The following is a 15089-nucleotide window of genomic DNA, read 5'->3' on the forward strand; positions in this document are numbered from 1 at the left end:
TTTACATATACTTTTGATCGCTGAACTCAGTAAAAATATGGAAAAAATGAAAAGCAGGATTCTGATGAAGACTTTCACTCTAGTCCCATCAAGCCACAGATTTTTTTCGAGCTCAAATAAATGTTTTAGTCAGGGACTTGGACCTTCCTTAACATTCTGCAAAACTTTTAGACTCTAGACAAAAGGAAAAGAACCTGATAACTCCCGAAAACCTGTTTTTCATGGTACAAAAGCATAGAAAAGTAATTCCGTCCATACTTTTCTCAAGTCGGTGCTCCAGTGTATTGCAGTGATGTTCCTGAGCTAATGGAAAAATTTTACATTGTGTACAATGTGAGCAAGTGGAGACTTTATTGATTCATCCACAAAACTCTGAAAGCTGTGCTACTGCACAATGGCAGCAAGTATGCTTCAGTGCTTGTAGGGCATTCTATGCACTTGAAGGAAAGCTATGAGAATTTAGACTTTATTCTCAGGAAACTTAACTACGAGGATCAAGGATGGTTAATATGTGGTGATCTGAAAGTTCTTTCTTTGCTCCTTGGGGAGCCAAGAGGATACACAAAGTACGTATGCATTTTATGTAAATGGCACAGCTGGGCTGGGACTCATTGGAGCCAAAAAGTTGACAAAAACATTTTTCATCCTGGACTCAAGAATGTAGTTACGGATAGGTTAGTTTATCCCGCTAAAGTTCTCCTGCCACTGCTCCACATTAAGCTTGGACTGATGAAGCGGTTTGTGAAAGCTCTACGGAAGGGAGAGACTTTTAAATACCTGTGTACCAAGTTTCAGGGACTGTCCGAAACAAAACTGAAGGAAGGCATTTTTGTGGGTCTGGATATTAGGAAACAAAAATAAAAACTGTTGAGAAAAGGGCTTGAGATTCTTTTAAAGAAGTTGTGAAGAAATTTCTGGGTGACAACAAAGATCCAAAATGTAAGTCCATCATGGAGAACATGTGGAAATTTGATGGGTGACTACTGTTGGATCCTTCACAGAAAAGATCCACAGGCTCTCTATAAGGCCGTTTTCACACATCCAGATAATTCCGGTACCGGAGAAATCGGTACTGGAGTTATCCCTGTCCGTGTGTCCTTGTGCTCACGTGGCACATCTGTGTGGCACACGTGTTGCAGCCGTGTGCCGCCCGTGTGCTGCCTGAGGACCACACGGACCGTGCAGGAGAGCCAGCGCTACAGTAAGCGCTGTCCCCCCTGTGTGGTGCTGAAGCCGGCATTCATCTCTTCTCCCCTGCAGGAGAGAAGAGATGAAAGATCAAGTTTTTTTTCTTTTTTGTTAAAAATAAGGTTTGCTGGTGATCTCCCGCCTCCCATCCCCAGTGCGCCGCCCGGCCCCTTGCAGAGAAATACTCACCCAGCTCCCACGATGTCTCCACTCTCCTCTCAGCGCTGGCAGCCTGTCCTGTGTGAGCGGTCATGTGGGACCGCTCATTACAGTGATGAATATGCGCATATTCATCACTGTAATGAGCGGTCCCACGTGACCACTCATCCCCCCAATAGACCCGGCAGGTGCGAGGATGAGATGACCTGCGTGTGATGGTGGACAGGTGGGCGGACGATGGTTGGTGCCGCCTGGAGCCGTGCAGGTCTGATAGATGTGGCTGCTCAGTGTAGAGCCAGGAAGACGTCCCGGCCGGAGGCGTCCCTGGTTACACTGAAGAAAAAAATGGCCGCCGCTGACAAGCAGCGTGTGACGTCACGAGCCTACGGAGCCCTGCTAGGACGATAAAAACCCTGGGCTTGCATTTATTATTTTCCTTATACTTCAAAATCTGCAAATTTTGCCTTTATGAAAGCTCTTCATTTTAAATATTTTGTGTTTATTCACTGGAAAAGTTTTACATAAAATTATTATTTGGTCGCTGTTCATTTGTGTGATATTACAACTGCAACAAGAAATGAGCTGATAGGACAAAATTCATATTCATCTGTTCACGTGGCTTTTCCCAGAAAATAACATTTGCAGAGAAGTTATACTCTGTTAATTTAATGTTCCTTATTATTCTCCGGGGTCTCTCCAGATATGAGAGTATTATAAATGTAAAATGTGAAAATTTAATAAAATATTTAAACTCAACCATTCCACCACCACCCATCCTCTCCCGCTGCTCTTTGCCTGCATCTCCAGTCCGGTGTTCACACTAGGCATGTTCTTTGGACCAAATTGGGTAAAATTTGATTAGACAATTATATTCTATCCACTATTTATGGAACCGGGTTCTTGGCAGTCAGCTAATAACTGAGACCACTTGGTTTAGAGAAGATACTGATGATCCGGAGCACACTCTGTAAGGTTGATGTAGAGGTGCAGGTAGAGAAAGGTGGGAGCTTGGTTAAGAGAAGACATTGCTACTCGGAATACCCATTTAATGGACTTTTTAGACTGCCTTTTAATGCCTGAAAGATGTTCCTGCTTCATTTACTTCCGAATGATTTATCAGCATTTTAGATTGTCATAAATTATCACAACCCATTTTGCTCATGAATTTTCCACTTAATTTTCTCTGGTAATTACTTAAGTTGCACAAATAAGCTGACGACTACTGCTTTTGACCATCATTTAGTTATGTACCTGAAGTAGGTGATATATTAAATTAAACAGAGAACACAGGAGCAGAGCAGGTTGTGCTTTGTGGAACGAGTGTTTGATGGTGTGCTCGATAAGATTTGATGACAGCAGGCTGGCAAATATGTTACAAATGGACTTCGCTTTGTAGCCTAGAGCATAAGAAAATGAGCTGCCCTTTTCTTTGCATTTACTTAATAATCTCGGTTATGTGCCTAACCATTTTTCTGTCTGAGTCAGCCAGTCACATGGCCCTTCCTGAACGCCAGTAAATATAGGTACATGTACGTGTTTAGTACAATACACTATGGCAACTGGAAACAGAGCTGTAAATGAAAACATCAGATCTGTTTGATGCAGCTATAAATGAATGCAGTATATCTGCTTAGCAGAACCGAATGGTGTAAATTTAGGGAAAACCTCCTTTAAAGGGAACCAGTTACTCGGAATTCTGCTACCTAATCTGAGAGTAGCATAATGTAAGTACAGACATCCTGATTTCAGCAATGTATTACTTAATGATCTGCTTAGTGTAGTTTTTTAGAATACTTATTCTTGTATCAACAGATTATCACTATATGACTTTTTGCAAAGCTTACACAGAAAGATGCCAATCAGTGGTGCGGGCGGGGTTATACAGAGCTCGGCATCCAGAAAACCGCTAGATGTACAAGAGATGCAGTTTTTAAACAAAACTCCAGCCACCGTAAATAATATATCCGTAGGGTCAGGGTTTCTGCCACTACATTATCCTGCAAATAAAGTAGGGAAAATGGAGAAACAAAAAATGCAAAATAGGGTCTTAACTGGGAACAAAATGGTATAAAAAGTTATCAAATGCGCTCACGTGATAGGGTTGTTGCTAGTCACAGCTCTTATAGAAAGCATGTGAAGGTTGCTGCAGGATCACCAATAGGATCTGATGCAATTGAATGAGGAATGCCAAAAATCCAAAGTACGATCAAAGACAAAGATAATGGATGCGGTTTATTTAGTCAAAACGTTTCAAGGTTTCTTCATGAGGACAGAACCATTATTAAGATTATTGTGGTTTTGCCTGTTGAAGAGGTTTGAAAAACTTGAAACTCGTGAAGTGCCACATTCTTCATACAACTGCATCCTATATTATGCTGCTTTCAGACAGGGTAGCAAACACCTGGTGACAGAATCCCTTTAGATGGAAGTATTATGCAATTTAATTCAGTCCTGTAAGTAATTTATTTAATAGACTGTTTATTGAAAAAAAAAGAAAAAAGAGAATGAAAAACTAAAGCAACAGCACAAAAGATGTAAAAAATCAAAAGTGTAAGTCCTAGGAAGACATTACAGTTTTAACCATAATCTAATATATAAAGCTGAATGTGTGTGTGTATGTGTGTATGTCTGGGATTGGCATCTGCACCGTTGCAGCTACAGCCACAAAATTTTGCACAGTCACACGTCTGGACCCCGAGAGCATCATAGGCTATGTTGTGAGGTGAAATTTTAACCCCGCGCTTTCCAATTCACCAAACAATTTTGCCCCTATCTACATAATGGGGAAAAAGTGAAAGTAAAAGTGTTGGAGGCAAATTGACAGCTGCCAGATGTGAACAAGGGGGACTTAAAGAGTGAGAGCGATGGCGCCAAAGAGTATATACCGTACAGTTGCTAAGGTGGGGCCCCGACATGGGATACTCACCACACATGGGGATATGAACACACACAAAATGCGCCACACACTACCACGTGCTAAGGTGGGGCTTTGACATGGGATACTCACCACACACGGGGATATGAACACACACAAAATGCGCCACACACTACCACGTGCTTGAACACATATACCACCCTCAGCACACATTTCACCACATATACACCAACCTCGCCACATAAAAGTCGAAACACAAAAGTCACCGCTCAAAACTCGCCACGGGCAAAATTCGCTACATGCAAAACTCGCCATATGCAAAACTAGCCACACGTGCAAAACTCACCTCATGAAAAACTCGCCACACGCAAAATTTGCACACGCGGAAAAATTGCCACATGCAAAAGTTGCCTCACACAAAACTTGCACATACTCAAAACGCACCACACATAAAACTCACCACGCGCAAAACTCGCCATGCGCAAACCTTGCTGCACACAACTTGCTGCACTAACCTGTCATGCAACTCGACACACAAAAAGTTGCTACACGCATGTCGCCACACAAAACTCATCTCACAAAAGTCGCTACATGCATGTCGCCACATGCAACTCAACACACACAACTTGACACATGAAACTCGCCTTAAAACACACACAAGTCTGGTATTATCCTTCAAAAATAAAAATCTGATTAATAAGCAGACAAACTACAAGAGCAACAAATGTACCATATAGGAAATACAGCAGCTGTCAGTCACATGACCTGTCTATTATGTGTATGTGTGAGCTAATATATACTGCCAGGGGGGAGGGATTCCTGTTGGCTGGGGATTTATTAGGCTGCCAATTTAGCTTACAAATACTGAGGTAAAAATACTGACCAAATAATGTGTGAACGAGGTGTAATACAGGAGGAGATGACATACAGGTACATACTATATACAGGGGAGATGACACACAGGTATATACTATATACAGGAGCAGATGACACACAGGTATATACTATATACAGGTGGAGATGACGACTTACAGGTATATACTATATACAGGAGGAGATGACATACAGGTATATGCTATATACAGGAGGAGATGACACACGTATATACTATATACAGGAGGAGATGACATACAGGTATATACTATATAAAAGGGAGATGACACATATGTATATAGAGGAGAAGATGACATACAGCAGGAATATATTATATACAGGGGAGATGACATACAGGTATATACTATATACAGGAGATGACATACAGGTATATACTATATATAGGAGGAGATGACATACAGGTATGTACTATATACAGAAGAGATGACATACAGGTATATACTATATACAGGAGGAGATGACACATAGGTATATACAATATACAGGAGGAGATGACATACAGCAGGTATATACTATTTACAGGGGAGATGACATTCAGGTATATACTATATACAGGGGAGATGACATACAGGTATATACTATATACAGGAGATGACATACAGGTGTATACTATATATAAGGGAGATGACAAACATTTATATACTGAGGGGAAAATGAGAGGTGTGAGGTGAAAATGAGAGGTGTGAGGTGAAAATGAAAAGGTGTGAGTGCAAAATGAGAGGAGTGAGAGAAAATAGTGGAGTGATCGGAAAATGACAGATGTGAGGTCGAAATGACAAGAGCTAGGGGGAATGAGAGGAGTGAGTGGGGGATGAGAGGTGTGAAGGGAAAAATGAGGTGTGAGGGAGAAAATGAGAGATGTGAGGGGGAAAACGAAAGATGTGAGGGGGAAAATGAGAGGCGTGATGGGAAAATAAGAGAAGTGAGGTGCTATAACTAACCACAGATATTTACTATGCCCAGGCAACGCCGGGCTCTTCAGCTAGTTATCTATAAAGTGGGGATTCCACAACCCTGATATTGACCAAACCAATTGTTAGGGCCATTTAACATACCTTTTATTCGTGCTCTGACTGTCTACAGTGACTGACCGTGCCTGAAATAAGAATAATTACTTAGACCCTGGATAGTTTGATAGTTTTCGGCAAGGAAGCAAATCTGTCATATTTTGATCAGGAGACAGCTTGTCATAGAGCAGGAGAAGATGAGGAGATACTTGTTCCATATTCTGGCATGTAAATCAGAAAGCATGTTCTATATACAGGTTTATTGTAAATCTCTAGCAGTGTGACATACCTAGAATTGGTTTATCACTTTTGTGTATTTCAAAGAAAGGGTCACATAAAGAAGTACTCCCATGAAGTTTTATTTTTTCATTACCATACTCACCTACTTCCGCTTTCTCTGGGATCCAGTGCCGTTCTGCTCCTTTTCTCAGTGATGTCACATGAGTTCAGACTCTCCGGCTTACTCTAGGCTCTATGTGTGAGCCAAAGTCTCTTTCACAATGTAAGGATATGGCGTCTTGTTCTGACGCTCCATTTAGGTTATTCATAACACTCCCGAGTCACGCAGAGCGCTCTGTGACCTGGAGACTTTGAAGAGTGATGACGTCCCTGAGAAGAGGAGAACGGCACTGGATCGAAGAGAGGGCACCAATGGGTGAGTATAATAACACACATACACAAAACTACATACACATACACAGAGCTTTAGTAAAAAATAAAACTTCATGAGAGTGCTTCTTTAAAGTACTTTCCTCCATATAGTAGATGGCCTTTCCATGCTACACATGCTTATTTTATGCTTTTCAGAGTCAAGAAGTTAAAGACTGAACAACAGTAAAGAATGTTGAAAATGGGAATATGAGAATAAAAACAAAATTATTGGAAAATTTGGTAGTTTTATTATTTAGGGGAAGATTGAGGGAGACAATATTTGTAAAAAATGACATATTTAGTTTCTCTGAGCTTATATAATACAGTTCCAGAAGTGAACCTTCTTATTTTTGTGATCGTTTTACTTCGATAGAGAGGAACCTCTTTATACACATAGACATGTACAGCTGTCCAAGCATAAAACTAGAATTCTCAACATAAAGCTCGATTTTATTTTTTTCAGAAATCCGAAACACTGATGTCTTGCAGTCACGAAACGTTACTTTGTTAAGACAGATTTCTCCTTCCAAACCGCAGTACGGTACTTTTTATGCCTTGTGTTACTTTCACTGTTATTTTCACTTGAATTATCTCAGCTGGGGATCAGTTCAGTAACTTAATTTGTTCCTCCAGCTAAGAAACGTTCTCACACAGTGGTACACTACCCATCGTGCGGCTTATTGGTGTTTGTTCAAATGAAATAAATCTTCTCGTTCCTCTGCTGAAAACTGTAAATGCCAATTAATGTGTATCTCTCACTTAAATACTTCGGAGGCAGTTCTCTTTTTTATGGTGCCATGAGTAGCTGGGAAGAGACCCTAAAATTGTCTTGAATCTGGATTTTGATTTTGAGTCAAATGTTCCAATATTGCAACATATCTTCAAATTAAAACGTATTATGAGAGTTCTTAATTGATAGATTGAAGCCTATAGGTTCACAAAATAGAATCAAATCATAAATTAATTAGGCCATGACTACATTGAAATGCTTTGTAGACATGGACATTTCAATTAAATTATTAAGCTACAGTACAACTGCAGTCCAGAGAAGTACTTTTAGTTTTAAACGGACTCTGTCAGCACAGAATGACCTTTTATACCAAATACAGGGGCTTGATGCACCGTGGCTGGGTCAATCCTTTATATACACCTTCCCACCTACTTGTTTTCCCTCTATCTCCATCTCCCTTTTCTTTGATTGGCAGCTCTGACGTACTAGAGAAAACAAGCAAGTGGGAAGGTGTCTTATACTGATTGGCCCCACCATGATGCACCAAGTATCTGGTTTGAACTTTCATTCTGTGCTAACAGAGTCCCTTTAAAGAACTTAGTACACCCTTTTGGACTGCAGCTGTCACTCAATAGTTACAATGTGAAAGCTGTGTCTCTAAAAACATTCTCATAGCCCACGACTAATTGCTAATGCATACTGTAAGAGCTGAATGTATGGAGGCTGTATGGCAATAAACAAAGTCCAAGTAAGATAGTCCACCGGCCTCTATGTGCCGCTGTACAGGGTCTCATCGGGGGTCATATTTATGGAAATATTCTCCCCTAAAAGTACATTTGGCATTCAATGAAGCATAGAAAAATGTCTTATGTTAGATTGGTACCAAACCTAAACAGAAACAATGTATATATGATTGACAGCATATAGAGGTACAGTAGGGTCCTCATGCACCTCCGTGGAAGCCTTACTGCAGCTTCGAACCAATTGGAGTCATAATACAGCCATGTGCATGAATCCATAGAATAAGGTTTTACCAAAAATGGTTTCCATCCACAGGATGACTGCCTCTTCAGCATGTACAGGTATACTAGCATTTTGCATATTTTTACATTATGAGTGACGCTGCTCAATTTTGTGTCAGATTTCTGCTGGATGAATTTTGGTGTGATTTATTTAGTTTCCAGATAAATTGGTTTGCAATATTGTGGTGCAAGCTGAATATTAGTAACCGTGCTGTCATGAAAGAACAATGAAATAGACTGTGATACTAAATCAAACTATCGGGGGAGGGCAGGATAGGTTAGAAGGGGGTCTTGTTCTGTAAATTTTGTACAGAAAACATTTCTAACATTTTCTACACTTTCAAAAAGTATTTATAATTTTACGCTGAATGTCAAACTGCAGAAAACGCTCTACAGATGGGAGCTAGATAAATATAGGGATGTGGTCAAAGCTCAATGTATCTCTGGCCTGCAACAGAGCTGCCTTGTGCTACGCCAGTGCATTGATCTTACAATGTGTTTCTTTTTCTCCTACCCACCTGTGTTTTCTCATGCAGTGTTTCGTAAAAAGTGCCGCTGTCTTCTATTACTTACGCCAATAAAGAATTTGAAAGGGATTGCATCAAACCTTACACTGACTCTGGCCTTTTTTTCCTCACCTGTTTCTATATATTTTCGTTTCTTATACAATCACATTCTGGTAAATTTTATTGTGGTTTTTAAGCTTTAGTTTACACATTACAAAAATGATGAATTTATGTGTTGTATTGTAGGGTGGGAGAGAGAAATTTGCCCATCAGATTTTTATTGGAGTCAGTTATATTGGCCTTAGCATATTCGAGCCTGAATCATAATATATTATTTTACTTGTCACTGAGGTATTGTCATCTAATTAGTCATGGATTGTTTAACTCTTAAGAAACAGATTATCTACTACATTTCTTGACTATATAGGTAACAGGTCTGTTATTTTACATTTTTGCTTCTACTTTGATGATTCATTTCACTTCGAAAGGTGAATTCTAGTCCAAGGAAACCCATAATTATTAAATATTCTCAAGGTAATTTTTCTGTCCTCCTTTGGATCTAAGCAACGAACTAAATTGGTCAGCACATCCTAGTGAAATAAAATCAATGTACAGGTGTAAGTTGCTGTGACTCTATTAGAGTAGTATGCAAACATACGCCACTGCACTCTGATTGTGTTGTGTCTGTAAACATTGAATATATTAATTATTAACAGCATTGCTGCTCTGCAGAATATGCTTATACATTTGTGGTACTTGGTGCACAGTTTATTCAAATTGTGTGAGCCCATCTGCCAACTACATGGTTAGCTCTTTAGATGGGGCCCTACAGAGGTGGCCCAGTGGTTAGCACAGCAGCCTTGCAGCACTGGAGTCCTGGGTTCAAACCCCACCAAGGATAACATCTGCAAAGAGCTTGTATGTTCTCCCCGTGTTTGCGTGGGTTTCCTCCAGGTTCTCCGGTTTCCTCCCACATTCCAAAGACATACTGATAAGGAATTTAGATTGTGACCCCATCGGGGACAGCGATGATAATGTGTGCAAACTGTAAAGCGCTGCGGAATATGTTAGCGCTATATAAAAATAAAGATTATTATTATAGGCTCACACAATTTGATCAAAATGGGAGCTATGTAGCTCTAATATTTAACTATAGAATATATAGTAATGTAATTCCTATATTCATTGTTTGCATATATATTAGTGTGCTTAGATTGCTGTTGCATGCTACATGGAAAACTGGACACAGACTGAGAATAAGGCAAGCTTCTGGAGGCGTTGAGCTACGTTCACCTTGAAAACCTTTGGTCCTAGAATTAGAGTGTGTGTTCTGAAAAATATTTAGAATTTAGAGTCCTCAGTGGTTGATACTTTTTAATGGCTAACTGAAAAGTGTGTGTTCTAACACTTTTAACAGGTAACAACTACCTAAATAAACATGATTGCAGATCAGGTACTGCAGTTTTCGGATTATAAGATGCACTTTTATCCCTCAAATGTGGGGGTAAAATGAGGGATGCGTCTTCTAATTTGAATATACCTTTCCGGCTACAGTTAAGCGGAGTCCTAGGGTCGCTGCTGGTTGAGGTAGGACAGGAGTGAGGCAATGCTGCGGGCCTCAGGCTGGTGTATTCAGAGGTGCAACGCTGCGGGTGTTCGGTAGCATAGGGGCTCTGACGACATTTTATTAATGCCCAGAGCCCCCGCACTTCCATGGTTTATAATGCAGTGGGCTCTGAGAAATTGGCCACCGGGGCGACATATGCGCAAATGGAGTTCTCGACGCCGAGATCTCCATCTGCAGATGTGCCACCCTGGCGGCCATTTGCCCGGAGTCCACTGCAATGTAAACCATGAAAGTGCAGTAATAAAGAGTTCAAAACATGCAAATTCTCCAAGTCTCACTATAATTGTTGTATTATGTGTTGGAAAAAGAAGTCCAATCACTGGAATCTCTACTTTGCAAGTCCCAGGAGCTCCTGCTAATGCCTTTGAATTAAATACTACAGGACATTTCCAGATATCTTGTGGACTTCATGCAAGACAAGAGGTATTTTGGTGCCATAGGCGTATAAGCAAAATTGTGTGCTCCCTCCCAAATCCATATACAGTGGCATGTAAAAGTTTGGGCACCTCTCGTCAAAATTACTGATATTGAGAACAGTTAAGCAAATTGAAGATAAAATGATCTCTTAAAGGCCTAAAGTTAGAAATCACACATTTCCTTTGTATTTTAGGCATAAAAAATGTAATATTTTCCATTTTAAAAATTACAAAAAGGAAGATGGGCCAATGCAAAAGTTTGGGCATCCTGAATGGTTAGTACCTAGTAGCGCCCTCTTTTGAAAGTATCATAGCTTGGAAACACAATTTGTAGGCAGACAAGGGTCTTTCAATTCTTGTTTGATGGATTTTCATTCATTCTTCCTTGGAAAATTCTTCCAGTTCTGGGAGATTCCTGGGTCGTCTTGCATACACTGCTATTTTGAGGTCTAGACACAGCTTTTCAATGATTTTCAGATCAGAGGACTATGAGGGCCATTTTAAACCTTCAGCTTGCGCCTTTTGATGTAGTCTAGTGTGGATTTTGACGTGTGTTTAGGATCATTATCCATTTGTAGATGCCATCCTCTTTTCAACTTCAACTTTTATTTCAGGTCTCACAAATACAGGTCCTTCTCAAAAAATTAGCATATAGTGTTAAATTTCATTATTTACCATAATGTAATGATTACAATTAAACTTTCATATATTATAGATTCATTATCCACCAACTGAAATTTGTCAGGTCTTTTATTGTTTTAATACTGATGATTTTGGCATACAACTCCTGATAACCCAAAAAACCTGTCTCAATAAATTAGCATATCAAGAAAAGGTTCTCTAAATGACCTATTACCCTAATCTTCTGAATCAACTAATTAACTCTAAACACATGCAAAAGATACCTGAGGCTTTTAAAAACTCCCTGCCTGGTTCATTACTCAAAACCCCCATCATGGGTAAGACTAGCGACCTGACAGATGTCAAGAAGGCCATCATTGACACCCTCAAGCAAGAGGGTAAGACCCAGAAAGAAATTTCTCAACAAATAGGCTGTTCCCAGAGTGCTATATCAAGGCACCTCAATGGTAAGTCTGTTGGAAGGAAACAATGTGGCAGAAAACGCTGTACAACGAGAAGAGGTGACCGGACCCTGAGGAAGATTGTGGAGGAGGACCGATTCCAGACCTTGGGGAACCTGAGGAAGCAGTGGACTGAGTCTGGTGTGGAAACATCCAGAGCCACCGTGCACAGGCGTGTGCAGGAAATGGGCTACAGGTGCCGCATTCCCCAGGTAAAGCCACTTTTGAACCATAAACAGCGGCAGAAGCGCCTGACCTGGGCTACAGAGAAGCAGCACTGGACTGTTGCTAAGTGTTTGCATGTCATTCGGAAATCAAGGTGCCAGAGTCTGGAGGAAGACTGGGGAGAAGGAAATGCCAAAATGCCTGAAGTCCAGTGTCAAGTACCCACAGTCAGTGATGGTGTGGGGTGCCATGTCAGCTGCTGGTGTTGGTCCACTGTGTTTCATCAAGGGCAGGGTCAATGCAGCTAGCTATCAGGAGATTTTGGAGCACTTCATGCTTCCATCGGCTGAAATGCTTTATGGAGATGAAGATTTCATTTTTCAGCACGACCTGGCACCTGCTCACAGTGCCAAAACCACTGGTAAATGGTTTACTGACCATGGTATTACTGTGCTCAATTGGCCTGCCAACTCTCCTGACCTGAACCCCATAGAGAATCTGTGGGATATTGTGAAGAGAAAGTTGAGAGACGCAAGACCCAACACTCTGGATGAGCTTAAGGCCGCTATTGAAGCATCCTGGGCCTCCATAACATCTCAGCAGTGTCACAGGCTGATTGCCTCCATGCCACGCCGCATTGAAGCAGTCATTTCTGCCAAAGGATTCCCGACCAAGTATTGAGTGCATAACTGAACATTATTATTTGATGGTTTTTTTGCTTGTTATTAAAAAACACTTTTATATGATTGGACGGGTGAAATATGCTAATTTATTGAGACAGGTTTTTTGGGTTATCAGGAGTTGTATGCCAAAATCATCAGTATTAAAACAATAAAAGACCTGACAAATTTCAGTTGGTGGATAATGAATCTATAATATATGAAAGTTTAATTGTAATCATTACATTATGGTAAATAATGAAATTTAACACTATATGCTAATTTTTTGAGAAGGACCTGTACAACATTACTTAAAACTATTGTAGTTTTTTTTATCAAGTTCACAGAGACATGTTAAAGACTACCTTTAACCAGATTTTTCATATTGAATTAGACACACAATGTAATAGAGGCTGCAGAGCGGAGTAAAACTTTTCTTTTGCCTCTCAAAGTATTTTGCACGTAATGAGTTACCCTTTTTAGGCAAAACAGCATAACTTAGATAAACAAAATAAAAAATAAAAATAGGAATAAAAATAGAAATGTGGGGGAATGAATGGAAAAATAAAAGGAAATGCATGGAAAAGAATTGCCTGAAAAAATAATAATGATGAGAAAAATAAAAATAAAATAAAAATAAAAGTGGTAAGACAAAAATGGAAATTAAAATAAAATGTAGGGAAAATGTGAAAAAATTACAAAATAAATTGGAGAAATGAAAAAATAGAAATAAAAATAATAAATAATAAAATGAAGATAAAAATATAGAAAACAAAAGTTGGTAAAGGGTTTACTTACCCCTAATGGAAGCGTAATCAATAAGTAAGTAACGGGCTAGTAAAGAGGGAAAAAAGGTTGACAAAATTATAAAATAACCAGCATGTTCTCAGCCATACCCGTGCCAAATAGATAGATTGTAAACACCGCATACCATCAAACAGTGACCACCTACAGGTTGTGGTATGAATAAGAGACAAGGTCACAATCATATTACCTGAGGGTAAAATCTAGTTCCCTATTGAGGTTATAAACAACATCTTTGAACAACACTGTAGGGGGTCTCTTCCAACACATAATAGCATCACTTCAATCGAGATACAGGCTATCGATTCTTTTAGGAACAATAAACGTATTGTCATAAAACCAGCAGACAAGGGGGGAGCTATAGTCATAAAGAACACAACGTATTATACAACCGAAATTTTGAACCAACTTACTGACATATCCACGTACCAGAAAATTTCCCATGATCCCACTCCAACAATCAGAATCAAAATAGAAAAGATACTCTCCAAATACTTGTCCTTAAATACAATTGACCAAAGAACTGCTACCTTCCTAACCAACCAACCAACATCCTGTCACTCCAGTATTCTATACGATTCCAAAAATCCATAAATCACAATCCAACCGGTTGCCCCATCGTAGCCTCAACGGAGTCTATCCTGGCTCCTATCTCCATTTGTTTGGAAAAATTACTAACTCCACTAACTAAGAAAACTAGGTCCTTCATTTTTGACACTGGTCATTTCCTTAAAACCATCTCACAGCTCCCAAAGACTCCACCTGACTGCATCCTAGTTACTCTAGACCGTTGCCGGACTGGGACTAAAATTCAGCCCTGGCATTTGAAGTTACACAGGCCCACTTGTCACATGGTGACTGTATAATATCTTTGTACACTTGTAGGTTACAAGAAGGGAGGGAAGTGTAATATGACTATATAACATATAATTACAGCTGTATCCAGCATTATAGCTCAGTCCTATTTATGGTTTTTAGTTGCAGTACCAAGAAAAGCCGCTACTTTACCTACATAACTGGATCTCATAGATAATGAAGGGATGAGATGAACAAAGGCTATGGAACCTCATTCTGATGCTCCATAAACTTTGCCTACAGCCACTTTTGGTTACGCTGCGCAGCACAAGACCCGGTGACTCTGAAGAGCAGTGACATCAGTAACGTCACCGCTCTTCAGATATTCCGGGTCTTGCGCTGAGCTCGGCGACTGTGAAGAGCGGTATTGTTACTACCGTCACCTCTCTTCAGATTCGCTGGATCTCGCCAGGTCTGGGCTAGTAGTGGGGGTGTCTGATAGACACCTC

The 15089-nt window shown here is 40.1% G+C and overlaps 1 long non-coding RNA gene across 1 annotated transcript; it reads left to right on the plus strand.

The window, feature by feature from the left end:
- The first annotated feature begins 1754 nt into the window (after positions 1 to 1754).
- Positions 1755 to 9137, plus strand: LOC143809124 (uncharacterized). Its single transcript, XR_013222086.1, has 2 exons — positions 1755 to 5654; positions 5719 to 9137. It is a non-coding gene; the product is annotated as an uncharacterized LOC143809124 (long non-coding RNA).
- The last annotated feature ends 5952 nt before the right edge of the window (positions 9138 to 15089 follow it).

The sequence above is a fragment of the Ranitomeya variabilis genome, chromosome 1 (assembly GCF_051348905.1).
Source record: "Ranitomeya variabilis isolate aRanVar5 chromosome 1, aRanVar5.hap1, whole genome shotgun sequence".
In the NCBI taxonomy this organism is placed as follows: Eukaryota; Metazoa; Chordata; class Amphibia; order Anura; family Dendrobatidae; genus Ranitomeya; species Ranitomeya variabilis.